The following is a 14,377-nucleotide window of genomic DNA, read 5'->3' on the forward strand; positions in this document are numbered from 1 at the left end:
ATAGAAACTTTATCCTTTGTAAAAATTTTCCATTCTCTTTTAGTAGATTTGTTTTACTTGAGGATAGTTAGGTCAAACTCTCCCCAAGTTTTTTACCTTGAATCGGTTCATTTAATTAATTTTCTTGGGTGATCATATCAATGTGTTCTTTACTTTTTCACTGTTGTGCATGATATGATCTTTCTCTATTTAACTTAGATCTCATAATTAACCTAAGTAATCAATTGGATAATTTATTAGGTTAAATAATCTGTTTAAGGGGTCTAAACAAACAAACAGTTTTTTTTTTTTTTGTACAAATTCACCACTAAATTACTAGGTAAAAATACAAAACTGACCCTCTTACTTTCACTATTTTTCATTTCAATTCTCTAACTTTCAGTTTTGTCAATTCAGTCCTGTAACTTTCAATTTTTGTCAATTCAAGGCTCCATTACAACTTAGTTAGTGTTGCTATTAGATATGCTTGAAATGAAGCCGTTTTGCTTCTTCTTCTTCTTTTTCTTTTTTTATAAACTTGGAATTAAAATAAAATAAGAAAAATCTGAAAAAAAAAAAAAAAAAAAGAAGAAGAAGAAGAAGAAGAAGAAGAAGAAAAAGAAAACATTAAGGGAACGATCCGTGCAAGAAGACTTCAACCGGAGAAAAAACCTGTGGTCCATCTCTGCTGTTTTGCCCGAAGGCGCACTGGAGGTGGACCCCAGAACTCACCGATTGAAGAAACCGGCAACACCGGTCCTAGCTGGCGCCCCATCGATGCTTCCAATTTACGACGCGCTGGCCCCAGGGCCTTCTCTAGCTCCAGCTCCGGCTTCGACGCCAGGCCCTGGTGGCCCCCATTGCCACTTCAACGGTATGAAGCAAGTGAAGGACTTTATCCACACACTCTTGCATTACGGTGGCTACAATGAAATGGTAGATATTCTTGTCAATTTAACCTCTTTAGCAACCGAGATGGGTCAGTTGGTTTCAGAAGGGTATGTATTGACGGTTTTGGCACCCAATGACGAAGCCATGGCTAAGTTAACAACGGACCAGTTGAGTGAGCCTAGTGCACAGGAGCAGATTATATATTACCATATCATACTGGAGTATCAGACTGAGGAGAGTATGTACAATGCAGTGAGGAGGTTCGGGAAGGTCCGATATGATACTCTACGGTTACCACATAAGGTTGTGGCTCAAGAGGCTGATGGGTCTGTGAAATTCGGGGAAGGAGATGGGTCGACTTACTTGTTTGACCCGGATATTTACACCGATGGTTGAATTTCGGTGCAAGGGATTGATGGGTTTTGTTCGCACCGGAGGAGGAGACCAAGTAGTGAAGTAAGCAATGATTCAGGGAAGGACGTCGTTCCCTTAGTGTTTTCTTTTTCTTTCTTTTTTTCAGATTTTTCTTATTTTATTTTAATTCCAAGTTTAAAAAAAAAAAGAAAAAAGAAGAAGAGCAAAACGGTGTCGTTTCAAGCATATCTAACGGCAACACTAACTGAGTTGTAACGGAGCTTTGAATTGACAAAAATTGAAAGTCAGAGGACTGAATTGACAAAACTGAAAATTAGAGGACTAAAAAGAAAAACAGTGAAAGTTAGAGGGTCAGTTTTGCATTTTTACCAAATTACTATGTAAGGCTATAAGAATAAATCCCTTATAGGGTAAAACCACATAGAGGGCCCCCATGATACTTGTGGTACCTTTATGATACTAAGGGTGAGTTTAGTTCAGTTTTTTGTAAAAGTGCATAATGAAAAAAGTGGAGTTTTGTTAAAAGTGCATAATGAAAAAGTGGAGTTTTAAAAAACTGAGTATTTGGTAAAAGCTGTTAAAAAGTGCATAATGAAAAAGCTGAGTGTTTGGCTAGCACTTATAAAGGTGGTAATTTGAGGGATAAATTACCAAAAAGAACAATGTATATATAAGGGAATTTATTTTATGCTTTTTTTTTTTTTTTTTTGGATGTGAGTTTATTTCATACTTATTAAATCATCTATTTCATATACTTACTAAAAAATAATAATAATAATAATAATAATAATAATAATATAGTATTGGTATTATTTTAATAATGTTTGGGCAATTTTTCTTTTTTAGTGTTATAATTATTTGTTATTACTATTAATGACTTCTTATTAATATTAATTAAATCTAAATAATTTCCATCATCATGAACCACAAAATAAAAATGTAAAAAGATGATAAAATATACACCAATAATCTAAGTTTAAATTGTACTACATAAAAATGTAAAAACATATAAAATACATATCAATAACCCAAGTTTAAATTGTACAACACAAAAATGTAAAAAAGATGATAAAATACATACCAATAACCCAAGTTTAAATTATACTACATGATATTATTAAAAAAAAAAGAAAAAAAGACAACTACTAATTATTATCCCCCCAAATGGAATTAGCAATGGAATCACGAAGAACCACCATCGCAGGGTTTGTCAAAGATCTTGAGTTCTGCTCATAACTGCTATCTGCTTCACTATTATGTTCTTTTCTAGAAATTGAATCTCGATTGGCGTTTATGAAGCCCCTAGAGTTAATATTAGTCCTAAGCTAATACAGAGTACCACATAAGGTTGGTCACTTCTTTTGGTTCAAACAAATCATTCCTTGTAGCCACTCTAGCTGTGACTCTGGCTCCTTGAAAGTTAGGAACATCTCCCTACGTGACCTTTTTAGTAAGATAAAGGAAGCTTGAACCACGAACTTACTATCCACTCCAGGAAGTGCTCTCACAATCGTCATGACATTATCAATTGAACTTGGTAACTCTCGAGAAGTATCTTCAGACTTATTCTGACATACAGTTATTAATCGACTAATATGATTGTCCAACATTGCAGCCCCTCCTATCTTCTTCTTTTTCTTCTGTGAGGGTATTGATTCACTAGTACGCTTTTGTCCTGAACTACGTGATTGACTAGTATGTCCTTGCTGCAAACTATCAATGTCTAAACTCATGTCACATTGATCATCCTTAAATTCGGAGCTACCATCTGAATCACCAGCACCCTCTTATGTCATTATATCAAGTTGTTCTAGATTCTGTAGACCTTTCTCTCGAAATTTTTTAGCTTTGGGTAATTCCTACAAAATGTAATTGTAATTTCACTCATATAACAATAATGTAAAAAAAAACTATCTCCAACTAACTACATATTAATAAAATACTCAACTCACCTTCAACTTTCAGTCCCACCAATCATCAGTAGCACGAATCGTTCCCTTCACTGCATCCCAACCTAAACCTGTGTCAAGATTCCTCAATTGTTCCCACACTCTCCAATCACCTTTTAATACATCCCACCTACTTTTTAATTGCTCCCTATCATAATTTTGACCGGTCTCATCACAAAATTTGGTCACTAGATTGGTCCAACCTTCGGTACTAAAGGCAGCACCTCTATTTCTATTCCCGAGTTGAATCTGTTCCTCACAAAGGTTACAAAAAGTAGTTGTCCAGCTTGAATTATTATCCCATAATTCTCTAGCCTTTTTTGCCTCGGGGTTGGAAGTTGTGTTTTTACCCATTTATAAAGTTAACCAGTGAGGTTGAAGCATATTAACAAAACCGTAAAAACAAGCCAATGAGTAGTTACAATAGAAAAAGGTTTTTCAGAAATAACTGAACATTCTCGGAAATAATAACAAAATCTAAACAAAAATAAGTAGACGGTACTCAATAATTTCCCCAAATCTCTCAATACACATTGTCATCCACAGGCAAAAACAACTAAACAATCCTCCTACCTATATACAGTACATAAACATTGTCCGCTCTGTTTCAGCTTTTATTATTTACCAGTTTTTTCTGGTGACAGACTGACAGTGGGTAGGTTTTAATTCTTTTGGTTGGTTAAGGTATTGAATATATTCTTGTTTTGAGAAATGTTCTTGCCAGAAACTGGTACGCCAATGGTGATAGATAGGAACATGACCAAATTACAAGTTAGAACAACATTGAAATTAGTACCACCTTTGTGGAAACTGGAAACAAAACATATTCTTCAAGGGCTCCACCTGGCTTGGTTTTTCTACCAACTGTTTGCCTCTTTATTACTTCTTGTTAGTACTTAGTTTTCTACCCAAACATTTCGACCAACCAAGACAAAGACTCAGGACAATCCCCAGCTACCAATTAAAAAGGCCGTCTCTGATTATCAAGTAACAACAAAAGCTCATAAGAGCATACAAATAATGTTTTTTTTCCCTCCCCCTTTGATTTTTAATTTGTTTCAACTTCTTAACCTGTTTCTCAAAAAAAAAAAAAAAACTTCTTAACCTTGTTCTAAAAGACATGAAAAACAAAATGTCTAACAAAGATATTACTAGGATAAACAATTTTTTAGTCCCATTCCTTCTTGCTAGTTGCTGACATGGATGTAGTCCTCCAAAGAGTATACTATAATTAACTAGCCAATTCTCAGACTATGGGCAATACAATTAACAAACAGGCACTCTCTCAAGGTGTTCTTAATTTTTAATTTCATATTCTCATAAATGTATAATAATGATATTGATTGGAAAGATCACAATTTTATAACATTTGCACAAGATTGTCCATGGAATCTTGATGTCATTTTATGATGTTTTAAAAAATATTGTTAGATAGTTCTTTTAGTTTTCCTCTTGTCCCACGTGTGTACAAATTGTCCTAACCTTCTCAGACTCTCAGTTTGGACATGCAATGTAGTGTTAGCACAAGATATATATAGATATATTAGTCTTTAGTGGGATTTCATGTAAGATTGAGAATCCCTTAAGATTTTTCTAACACAGCTCTAAGAAAATCTAATGACATCCATCTAAGATAGATGCTGAGACTCTTTTATGACAGGTTCTGTATGATAAATTTTTACATTTGTAACAAGTCCAATCTAAAGGGATATTCCAATCTAATGACAGGCCCCAATTTTTTCATTTGTATAAAGTTCATTCTTGGCTTTGAAGTTGGTAGAGTTATTTATGTAACTATATTAACCACTTTTTAAGCTTCTTTGGCAATAATTACGATCACAATAGAGAAAAGAACAACTTATTAATCCTAGACTTTAAGCATGAAATGGTCAATGAAACACGCAGATGTAGATTATATTTTACTGAATATCCTTATCAGCTAAACACTTCATTATATATTTTTACTTTTACAATAGTAACAAGTCCATATGACTATATTCCAATCAACAAAAACAAATAACTAAACAAGTAAAGGAACAATACCCATTCATAGCAAGATCTGAAAATTTTTTTCCCACACTCGGTAAAAAAAAAAAAATTCAGATCAGTGTTGGTACCTGGTGGTTTTTGGTAGCAGATTAGTGTTTTTGGTATCTGAGAAATCAAAACCCAAATCCATGAGAAATCAACCAAAGAACAGAGAAATCAAAACCAACCCAGACCCATGAGAATCAACCCAGGTTCGGTCCAAATCAAAACAACCTATACCCATGAGAAATCAACCCAAAGAACAAAGAAATCATAACCAACCCATACCCATGAGAAATCAACCCAAAGAATACACAGAAAAATCATTACCCATAACACAAACCACAATCCAAAACTACAGAAATAGCGATACCCAAACCCACGGCCAAACAACCATAAACACGCAGCAAGACAGAAAGAAAGAAGAAGAAGAGGAAGAAGAAGAGGAAGAAGAAAAGGAAGACGAAGAAAAAAGACAAAGTAGAGAGACTTACGGAGAGGGCAGAGCAAAGCAGAGAGAAGAGATGGGAGGCGTCGTGCAAAGGGAGAGCAGAGATGAGATGAGGGGCGTGAGAGAACTGAATAACTGAATGGGTATTTCCGCAATTCTATCATAGCAATGGTAACCCATCCAAAACACGCAGTGCGCGTTTTCATTTATGGACCCTCAGAGGTCCATAAAAATTTCCGCGTTTTTGGTCTATGCCCAAAACGCAACTTTTATCAAAAAGTTGCATTTTGGGCTTACCAAACGCAATTTTAGGCCTGACTTTTTTCAAAAAACCCTTTTTGGACTCAAAATGTGGAAACAAACGGGCACTAAACTTTCTTAGTGAAATGGCTTCCCTGAAATGTGTTGGTCAAAACAACTCTAATATTTAAATAATTTTTCTGATCTAAGATTAATAAGAATGGACTGTAAACTTTTCAAAAGTCTTTTTCATACCATTGTTGGGATAAGAGACCCCATTATTATATAATTGAAGATCATGCCTCCTTCGTCCAAAACTTTCCTAAGATCTTAGGCTTTCAGAGGATGGGATGAATGTCACTGTGATCCAATAGGTAGCTAGGAGGGAATGGTGTCATAGGTTTCGAACAGTTACCAACCATGGTTTGTAGTAGTTAAAGGCGGCTAACTGGATTCGAGTCCTCCCTTGTGGCTTCAATTGCATTTGGTCAACTTCCAATCCAAATGTTACAAGTTTTAGCCCTAGTCTTTTTTTGAGATGAATGGTAGAAAATTTTATTGATATAAAAGGTATACAAACCCGTGGACAACACCATAGGGATTTTTTTTAAAAATAACTAAATCCTTCAAACTATTTTATTAGTTGGGCAACTTTCCAAATTATTTGCATTTCTAACAATTCGAGTCTAATAGACTCGATTTTGCCATTTGAAAATACACTTGAAAATTGAGTGTGAGACACTCAATTTTCAAACTCGAGTTTCTCACACTCGATTTTTAAGTATATTTTTAAATGGTAAAATCGATTCTATTAGACTCGAATTGTTAGAAATGCAAATAGTTTGGAAAGTTGCCCAACTAATAATATTGTTTCGAATTTATAGTTATTTTAAAAAAAAAATCCACACCATAGGCATGAGGGGCCCCAGCCACTTAGTTATGCTGAGTCCATACAGTGGGAATTTAAATACAATATAAAGGAAAATACTTAAAACAAAAATCAATGTATCCTTTGTGTTTCCATCAGACTTTGATATTCTTCAAGCAAGCCCGTCGTCCCTTCCAGGATTACCTTTGGGTGGGTCTGGAACTGTCCGAAGATCATCTTATTTCGTGCGTTCCATATTGCCCAGGCCGTGGTCGCCCATAATTCCAGTTCTTGCTTGCTTACTTTTGTTTGCATCTGTCTAAATAGGAGGAAAAAATCGTCTACACCGTTGCTGCTCTTCTGAATTCTTCCTCTGACCAGAGCCTATACATTCCTTGCAAATGGGCAAGTCCAAAGTACATGGGAGGTGGTCTCGGGTTCCTGTTTACACATTTCGCAAGTCCGGTCTATGCTCAGTTGCTCACTCTACGGCAGTGTAGATTGTCCCGTGTAGGCAAGCAATTTGAGCAAGCTCTCCATATAAAGGTGCACACTTTTGGCGGCACGTTTAGTGACCAGATCATGTTCCAAGTGGATCTGTGGATTCTGGCTGCTAAGTGCTCTGCTTTGTGATGATGTCGCAGTCTATAGGCCACCTTGTATGCTGATTTCACCGTAAATTCTTTTAACCTGTTTTCCATCCAAATAACAGAGTCATGGCCATTAGTGTTGTTGAGTGGCAAGGAGAGGATTTCATCCCTGGTTTCAGTGGTTTGGGCAGTGAACATGGCAGCTACTTTTCCCCGGTCCCACTGTCTTGTGTCTTGGTCTATTAGCTCACAAACCTTCATATCTGGTGGTACTTCAATTCGTGTTACAGGGGTGTGTGATAGCCATGAGTGTGTGAATACTCCAATGCTACGGCCATCTCCCACTTTCCACCTAGTGCCTTCCTTAATGACATCCCTTACTGATAATAGACTACGCCACACAAAGGAGGGGTTATTCCCTAGCTCAGTCATCATGAAAGATGAGTTTGGGAAATAACGTGCCTTGTACACTCTGTAAAACAAAGAATGATTTTCCTCGATTAATCTCCACGCCTGCTTTGCCAACATAGCTAGGTTAAAAGCATGAAGATCACGGAAACCCAGTCCTCCTTCCTTCTTTGCAGTGCATGGTTTCGTCCAATTGATCCAGTGTATCCTCTGTTCATCTTGGTTTTTACCCCACCAGTATTTGGCCATCATAGAATTGATGTTGTCGCAAATGGAATATGGTAGTTTGAATAGACTCATGGAGTATGTAGGTATCGCTTGGGCCACCGTTTTGATAAGAATTTCTCTTCCTACCTTTGAAATAGTTTTTTCTTTCCATCCCATGACTCTCTTGGTGATTTTTTCTTGTAAATCTTTAAAGGTGTTAACCTTTGATTTACCTATGGCCATTGGCAACCCAGGATATCTTTCACATTCTGTCATAACTCTTGCCCCAAATAGTTGTTTTATTTGCTCTTTTACCTCCGGCTTCGTGTTCTTGCTAAAAAAGAGGGAAGTCTTTTGTCTGTTGATTGCTTGACCGGATGCAGCCTCATATTGTGCCAACAATTGTAATAGTTTTTGGCTTTCCTCCATTGTTGCTTGACAAAATAAAAGGCTATCGTCAGCTAAGAGGAGGTGAGATACCCATACTCCATTTTGGCTAGATTTGATTCCTTTTAACCCTCCTGTCTCCCTTGCTTTTCTCACTAGGGCTGAAAGGCCTTCCACACACATGAGGAATAGATATGGTGAGAGAGGGTCACCTTGTCGTATCCCCCTAGTAGGAGTGATAAAACCCTTTGGCTCTCCATTTATTAGAACTGAGTACGAAGCTGTGGTCACCGTCTCCATTGCCAACTAGACCCAAGAAGGAGCAAAGCCCAATTTCACCATCATTTGTTGTAAGAAGACCCATTCTACCCTATCATAGTCTTTGCTAATGTCTAGCTTCACCGCCATCTACCCCTTCTTTCCCTTCCTCTTGTTTCGCAGCCTATGAAGTAATTCATATGCTACAGTAGTATTGTCAGTGATTAGACGGTTTGGTACAAAGGCACTCTGGGCATCAGAAATCACATTTGGCAAAATAAACTTCAAACGATTAGCAATAACCTTTGATATGATTCGGGATATTACATTGGCTAAGCTAATGGGTCTATAGTCCACCATGTGTGTAGGGTCATATTTCTTTGGAATTAACACTATATGTGTATGGTTCATTTTTCTTAACATATGGCCAGAGTTTAACACTGATAGTACAGCTGTTGTGACATCATGCCCTACAATGTGCCAAAACTTCTGAAAAAAGAATGGAGACATACCATTGATGCCTGGTGACTTGGATGGGTGCATTTGGAATAGGGTCTCTCTAACCTCGTTTAGAGTATACCGTTGAAGAAGAGAGGCTTTCATACTTGGGGAGACCCGTCTGTCCACCGAATTTAGTACTCCTTCAATGTATTTTGGGTTGGAAGAGGTGTTGAAAATAGTGCTCTGCAGTTTGGGCTATGCTCCCTTTCGTAGTATTCCAGTTACCTTCTTCATCAAAAATCCCCAAGATCTGGTTTTTGCGTCTTCGGTGACTAGCCCTTTGATGAAAGAACTTCGTATTTTTGTCACCAATCGGTAGCCAAATGGATCGGGACCGTTGGCGCCATGCCAATTCCTCTTGATGCAGCAAATCATTTACCTCAAATTTTAATCCCTTAATTGCAGGTAATTGATCAGCACTATTGAGGGAGCATAGGGCCTCCAATTGTTTTTGTTTTTCCTGAATTATTGTTTTCGAGCTATCAAATGTTGCACGGCTCCAGTTAACCAAAGCAAATCTGGTTTTTTTTTTTTTTTTTTTTTTTTTCTCAAAAAGAATTGACATAGGGCTGCCATGCCCCACTTCGATAATCCATGCTTCTTGAATTACTCTCTCACAATCCGATTTGGTGGCCTACTTTTCTTCAAATCGTTTTGGTATCTTTCTCCTCCTATTCGGCTGGTTTGTATCATGTGTGGTGATAAGGATTGGCACATGGTCAGAATAAGATGATTGAAGGTGAGTCACACGAGCTGCTGGAAAGATTTCTTTCCACTCAACTGTGGCACATGCTCTATCAAGCCTTTCCTGCACAAATGCATTTCCAGGTCTACCATTATTCCAAGTAAATATATTACCTTGAAAGCCCAAGTCCACCAGTTCGCAATGTAGGAGTGTAGCTCGAAAAACCTACATCTAGTTTAATGGTTTTGGTAATCTGCCTTGCTTCTCGTTTGATGCCATGATCTCATTATAATCCCCAACACAAATCCAAGGAGCCGAACTTCTAGTGTGAAGGTGCTTGAGTAACTGCCATGACTCATGTTTACTTTGTCCATCCGGCCAACCATAGAAACCTGTCAATCTCCATGAGGTATTTGAGCCATTGAATATGAGAGCATTAATGTGATGAAGAGTGAAAGTTTGGATATGCAAGTCTATCTCCTCCATCCAAAATAGGGCTAACCCACCGCTCCTATGAATACTTGGAACCGCTAGCATACACCGGTATGGTAAGTCTGCTTGAATTTTTCGCATCTCATCAACTGATGTTTTGTTTCCATGAGAAACAAAATTTTGGGAGCTTTTTCCCTCACAAGGTGAGAGAGGACATTTACTGCACGTTGGTTCCCAAGCCCCCGGCAATTCCAACTTAGGATTTTCATTGTTCTTGGCAGGGCTGCAGCGCAGCCTCTACCGTTTGACAAAATTGTTCATGGCTTTCATCTCCGTTCTTCCTTTTTTTTCCTCTCCTCTTCTTCATCATCTCGGTCCCCTTCTTGTTGCCCTCTCTTTGACCCCGAGTTATTATGAATAGTATTGCTAACCCTTATGGGAGAGTCCGTTTGGCGCACTAGTCTCTTCCATGTTGGCATGTTCTCTGTGTGGTGTCTGGTTTGTGTTTTAGTAATCTCACGTGCCTCCTCACGTGGCTTTTTTTTTTTTTTTTGATCCTGGGGTGCATTATTGATTGTAGGTTGAGATACTTCCACGTATTCAACTTGGACATTTTGTAGTGACCCAAAAAGGGGGGTCTTGCATTCTATGGAATCCCACATCGCCTAGGGAAGCACACGGAAATGTGTTTATAAGGAATGATCTCCCTTCAATGTGTAGAGGCCTTTTCCCCAGCGCAACCTGGGGAAGAACAAAATCGTGAGGGGTATGGGCTCCAAAGCGGACAATATCTACACAGTTGGGGTGGGGTCATTACAGATGGTATCAAATTGTAGTGACCCAAAAAGGGGGGTCTTGCATTCTATGGAATCCCACATCGCCTAGGGAAGCACACGGAAATGTGTTTATAAGGAATGATCTCCCTTCAATGTGTAGAGGCCTTTTCCCCAGCGCAACCTGGGGAAGAACAAAACCGTGAGGGGTATGGGCTCCAAAGCGGACAATATTTATACAGTTGGGGTGGAGTCGTTACACATTTACTAAATTTTCGACTACAATCATGGGAGTAATTGCTTTTGTTGAAATAACTTCCTTTCCCGTTACCTCATTTCCATTCAGATACCCATCCGTTACACTTTCCTTATGGGCTTGATTGACCTCCTGAAAATCCTCTTGCATTAACTCCTCTTCATTATTTTGTCTGATAACCGTTTCCTGAGATTCTGCACCTGCTCCACCATTATGTTTCTTTCTGTTTTGATCATTATTGTCATCAATGCCTCCTGTGGATGTTACCCTTGCTTCATTGGGCTGCCCCCGTCGTCCCTGTGCTAGTTCTGGCGTCGTTTCCCGCCGTAGAGTGTTGTTTCGCCTTTGATCTGAGGTAGTGCCAATTTTACGATACGCAGCTCTAAGCCACTCCCCATATGGGTTCTTGGTCTGCTGCTGTGTAGTTGGTGTTAGGCAGTCTTTTAACTCGTGACCAAAGATGCCACATTGGTAGCACAGCCCCGTTAGTCGTTCATACTTGAATCCCACCCGGACTCGATCCCCCTCAGGACTTGCTACACACCCTCCCCTTCGAATTGGTTTGTCCAGCGGTATCTCTACTCGGATTCAAATGAAACGAGCTTGTATTTTTATACTTGCAAAATATCAAAATAATCATAAATTAATAATGAACATCTATAAAATTCTTAATACCAAATGTTTTATACTTTAAAATTATACACAAAACATGAGTTTATGAATTACATAGTAAATGGCATTTGATTGACAATTTTTTTTTTTTTTAATTTTTTTGGTGTATATTAAGAAAAGAAAAGCAAAACATATAATCCAATAGTGAGTGTTTCAAAATATTAATTTAATAAAATGTTTTATGTAGTGTATTACTATAAAGAGATACACCACCTGTAACTTAATCCTATATAAATATAGTTTGGTTCAAGTTATAGCATGTATAACATTTATCAACAATCAATAACTTTCTATTACATGTGTTTCATGATAAAACTACCATTGAAATAAATTTTCTCATTATGTGCTATATGTTTTCAAAATATAAATATATACTATCAAATACTGATAATTATCTTATCTATAAAATATTTCAATTTTCAAATTTTTTTTAAAAAATTTTGAGTGAAACATGAGTTTATGAATAAAAAGTAAATAATATTCCATTGGTACAAAATATGACATATATGTCAAGAATACAAACAACATGTTTGTTTAGAAAATATGGCAATAGACATTTGCATATAATATGTTTTGTGGGTGCCTGAGGACCAAGAATGAAGTTGAAAGGTCACAGCATTGACGTGGTAATGCTGCAAGCCATGGGCCCAAGGGGGGAAGCCGCCCAAGGAGGAAACGAAATGAGTCATGGTACTCTGTGGTATTCTAAGCCAAAGTTAGGATCTGAAGAGAGTGAAAGTCAGTGGGTAATAGGGAAGCTTCTAGCCTAGAGTAGCCTATTGCATCTACATTAAATGATAGACAACCGTTTTATTAGCCGCATTGATGAGGAAGTGACCTAAACAGTGTGAGCCACAGCTACGACAGATTCCCTCCACCATCTTCTTCAGATGTGAAAGGTAACAAGTATCAAGAAAGGAGAGAGGTTAGGTAGAAATGGATGGTGAAGATGTGATGGAGGTAAAGGTATATAAGGAAAGGAGAGAGCATTAGAAAAGAGATCGGAGAAAGAGAGAAAGAAATAGAAAGAAGAACATTGGAGAAGAAAGTAAACAGTACCACATTTTATACAAATCAAGTCTCCTCAGGAGCCTTGGTGGAGGGCCTAATACTTACTTATTTTTTAATGTAAACCTGATTCTTCCTTGTAGCTATCCTCGGGTAGAGCCCATTGTTGTTGTTTTTTCCCTCCTCTTACAAATTTTATTGATTTGGGCCAAGTTTAAAGGGTACAACCCATTACTCTAAGTGGGCTTGGGCTACAAACTTTTTGGTCCTTACACATTTGTTTAGAAATATCAAAATATTACATTTGTTTCATGTCATTGGGTATGTTCCATTTCATGCATTTCATTTTCCCACATATTCGGGTAAAAAATTAAGTTTCTTTCTTCACCGAAAAGGGATTATTTTAATTGCATGGACTAAAGATAATAATAAAGAAAAGAATATAAAAATATATATCATTATTTCTAAGGGGTTTTAGAGTTTTTATTTATTTTATTTTATTTTTATTGTTCTTGCAAATGAGAATACAGTGGATATTGCATGATTGGAGTGAAGAGGAATGCATGAAACTACTTAAGCGATGCAAGGAGGCAATCACAATCAATGATAAGAAAGGAGAAGTAATTATCATAGAGTTGGTGGTGGGAAATCAGAAAGAAATTGAGAAGTCAACTGAGACACAACTCTTCTTTGACATGGTGATGATGGTATTGGTGAAAGGAAAAGAGAGAACTGAGAAAGAATGGGCTAATCTATTTCTGGATGCTGGTTTTTGTGACTATAAGATAACCCCTATACTGGGTTTAAGGGCTCTTATTGAAGTTTATCCTTAATAAGCTTTTGCAAGTTTGATAAATTTTCATGCATGCCTTGGTTTCTAGTGTGCCTATGTATGTTATCAGCGATATGCTGATTCTAAATAAAATAATGTATTAATGTTTTATCTGTATTGAAGGTATGTGTAATATTATTTACCACTAGTTGATATCCAGCACAATGTGCATGTATGCTATCATTTTGTTTTTAAAATTTAATAAGAAATAATATTTATGATGTATAATACTCATTATGTGCTGTGATATTTAGAAAACTAATATGGTTATATTACATGTCACCTATTATATTTAGAAATAATATATTATATGTCACTAAAATAAGTTAAAAATATATAACTAGTTGATCAGATATTATATTACTTCTTTATATTTTCTATATTTGCAAAATGTTGAGATGATAAAAGATTAATAATTATTTTATTTATAAAATATTTTATTAAATACTGCAACAGTGGCATTCCAAGAGACAGCATTCTTTTCACTCGTTTTATAAAAAACATTGGATGCCTCAGTTGTACGGCCTGATTTTGAGCACATATCAATCAATAAGTTTGCGTTAAAAACAGGATTTTTTTTGAAAATA

At 36.9% G+C, this 14,377-nt stretch overlaps 1 pseudogene; it reads left to right on the forward strand.

Moving 5' to 3' along the window:
* Positions 1-13,791, forward strand: part of LOC126694134 (probable O-methyltransferase 3) — a 70,587-nt pseudogene extending 56,796 nt beyond the window's left edge.
* The last annotated feature ends 586 nt before the right edge of the window (positions 13,792-14,377 follow it).

This window comes from Quercus robur, chromosome 8 (assembly GCF_932294415.1).
Source record: "Quercus robur chromosome 8, dhQueRobu3.1, whole genome shotgun sequence".
Classification (NCBI taxonomy): domain Eukaryota; kingdom Viridiplantae; phylum Streptophyta; class Magnoliopsida; order Fagales; family Fagaceae; genus Quercus; species Quercus robur.